Source organism: Echinops telfairi, unplaced genomic scaffold (assembly GCF_000313985.2).
Source record: "Echinops telfairi isolate 266 unplaced genomic scaffold, ASM31398v2 ScPeMD7_34;HRSCAF=130, whole genome shotgun sequence".
NCBI classification, from domain to species: Eukaryota; Metazoa; Chordata; class Mammalia; order Afrosoricida; family Tenrecidae; genus Echinops; species Echinops telfairi.
This window is the reverse complement of record NW_022103931.1, coordinates 2,796,021-2,799,260: the sequence shown is the minus strand read 5'-3', so window position 1 is coordinate 2,799,260 and position 3,240 is coordinate 2,796,021. Positions and strand designations below refer to the sequence as shown.

Genomic DNA, 3,240 nt, shown 5'->3' with positions numbered 1-3,240 from the left:
TTATCCACAAGCTTAACATTAATAGTAAAGCCTAAGTGTGGTGCAAGTGGTTTGTGTGCTACTTTTTGTCAGCAGTTCTCAACCTGTGGGTCGTGACCCCTTTGGGGGCTGAATGACCCTTTCACAGGGGTCGCCCAATTCATAACAGGAGCAAAATGACAGTTATGAAGTAGAAATGAAAACAATTTTATGGTTGGGGGTGGGCCAGTCACCACAACGTGAGGAACTGTATGAAAGGGTCGCTGCATGAGGAAGGTTGAGAACCACTGCTCTATGTGCTACTCTTCTAGCAGAAAGGTGGAATGGAATGTTAATCTACTTCGAGGTGGCTTGGGAAAAAATGTCTGGTGATTTACTTCAAAAACGCATTTAAAATCCTATGACAAAAAAAGTAAAATAAAATTCTATGACTAACAATTATATAACACAAATAGGTTATCACAAGTTAGAATCAATTGGCAAATGATTGGTTAGATATAGACAGATTTAGATTGAGAAAAGCTTGTTAAGAGATAACTGGGTGTGAAAAAAAAAACACACATCTGTTCCTGAGACAGAAGTAGGAACTTTGAGGTAACTTAGATCAAGAGTGTGCATTTTGTATGAAACACCTCATCTACTGGAAAGAGCTGGAGGATATTATGCTGAGAAAAGTGAGCCACACACAAAAGGTCAAATACAAAACGAGTCCTCTGAGGTAAGTCCAAACAACAGAATGGGTCTAAGGGAAAATGCACACAACAGACAACTCCCAGGCTGAGGACCAGATACTCTGACATGAGCCACACCAATCCTAGTGATACACACGTCATCAAATAAATAAACAAACAAACAAAAAGATGCAGATAGCACCTGTGCTGAAAGGTATATTTCCCACCCCTTTCATAAGCCTTTAAGGCCCACAGAAGGGCAGGCAGAGAAAAAAGATGGCAAAGGGGGACCAGGGCACTAATCCACCCAAGTGGAGGGTATTGTTTATGTCTCCACAGGAAAGAAAGACTGAGAATAAGCCCCAATCTGGTGTGCCAATCCTTGAGAGCGGTGTTCCTGCTCAGAGTAGCTCATTCTCAGAGATGACTACAGGGTTGGCCTCAGCTCTAGATGTGATGTCCTCTCCCTGGATGACAATGCTATAGAGGATGGCCCTGAAGATACAGTTCAGGGAGAGCGGCCTGTTTGATATGCACACATGTGAGCAAATCAAGAGAAGAGTGCAACAGACCAGCAATGGGAGGGAAGCCTCAAAGTGCCCAAGGAATCCAGATTGTAGACTTCTGACTCTGAGGACAGCACCTGGCACCTCACCCGGTCTGGTTGGGGGTTTCTCACAAGGGAGTCACACTGAAAGTCTGACAGTGTAACAGGCTAGGGGTGGGGTGGGGGTACTAGACCGTTCCATTCCAGACTGTAGGAAGAGAAATAGGGACCTGTAGGACGCACGTCTTTCGTAGACGAAGGCTAGGGTCTAAAAGGGTATAAATGCTGTTAGGTAAGTGGGTCCTGAAATATGGAACCCTGAAAGAAAAGGCAATTGGGTAGAGGGACTAAAGCAGGTCCTGCATGCTACATAATGAAGAGATATTCATCTACCCTGGGTCAGGATGCCAGTTAGACTTAGAACTATTTGTATTGTCTTTCTCTTTTTTTATTCTTATTTAAAATTCTTTACATCTTTATTTGCTTATTTAATCTATTTTCTTTTGATGTCTATCTATATAAGATAGGCAGAATAAGTGATCCCATGGAGACAGGGATGGGATTGACAGTTCTGGGGGGGGCATGGGAGGGGAGGAGGTGGGGGAAGTGAGTGGTGAGCCAGCAGTGACAGGGACAGGGGAATAGCATGGGTTATATAATGAGGGTGTAGAGTTTGATCAATCAAAAAGTGTCTGAGAGGAATTACTGAGGGGTGAATGAAGGGTAAGCATGACAGTGGGGCAGGAGGAAAGAAAAAAGAAAAAGAGAAAAGAAGAAGAATGCAAAATTTTATATATATAGGTATAAATATGTAATTATATAAATATAGGTATATTTATCTATACATGTACATATATGTAAATTCAATAAGGAAGCCAATGAACTTTGGCCTCTATTTAAATCTCACCTAAGATAAGAACCATTTGTTCTAATAATGTGGTGATGTATGATACTCACCTTCCTGACTTGATCGCTGAAGACAAAATGGGTGCATAAGCAAATATGGTGTAGAAATCTGATAGTGCCTGGTTATTAAAAATATATAGCATCTGGGGTCTTAATGGCTTCAGGTCAAACGTGCGGCCATTGGGCAGGAAAGCAACAAAGCCCACATGGAAGAAGCACACCCGCCTGTGTGATTATGAGGTGTTGACGGGAATAGGTATCAGAAGTTCAAAAACAAGCAATCAAATTGTTGTGAAGGAGCGTGGACAAATTAGAGACCGATAATCCACCTGCAAGACAATTGCACAGGCCTTCACAGAGGGACTTTGTGGAGGAGGGGATGAGGAATTTAGGCTGCAGTATAGCACTGATGAAACCCATAGCTATCCTCTGGTTCTTAAATATTTACGCCCATTACTATGAAGGCTATGTTTCACTCCATTAATACTATGTATGTTCATGTGTACAAGTAAGATCATTCGATGAAGGAATGCCAGGATGGATGACCCTTCAGAAACAGCAACAGGAATAATGATTTCCTGACGACATGGGAAGACAGACTGGGGAAGGAGGGGAAAGGGCGAGCTGATAGCAAGGATAACTGTATAACCCCACTTGAAGAGAGCGAATAACACAATTGTAGGTAAATGGATATTGGATGGGGTAAGATATGGCTAAAAGATATATGCCTATTATATATAATAGAAAGATAATATGTAACCATAACAACAAGGGTTCCTGGGGGGGAAGGTGATGGGGGGATAGAGGGGATAAAGAGGAGCTGATATCAAAGAGTTCAAGAAGAAAAAAAATGTTTCAAAACTGATTGTAGTGGCAATTGTATAATTATGCTTGATCTATTTGAATTATGGAGTGTTATGACATCTGTAAGAGCTCCCAATAAAATTATGAATTAAAAGAAAGAGTGTGTATTTTGGAGGACTAATGAAAAGAACTGGGGAGAGATACCTGGTGATAGAGAAAAGATATGACAGAAAGCTGAGCCATTGGGCAAAGGGCAAATGCAAGAATTCTTAAAATCAGATTTGATTATATGTGCATCTGATGTATGGTAGTGTGAAATAAATTTTTTTTAAA

At 41.2% G+C, this 3,240-nt stretch overlaps 1 protein-coding gene across 1 annotated transcript in view; it reads right to left on the bottom strand.

Annotated features, from left to right (window-relative positions):
* Positions 1-3,240, bottom strand: part of PHKA1 (phosphorylase kinase regulatory subunit alpha 1) — a 245,264-nt gene that overhangs the window by 218,180 nt on the left and 23,844 nt on the right. The gene's annotated exons all lie outside the window — the stretch shown is intronic.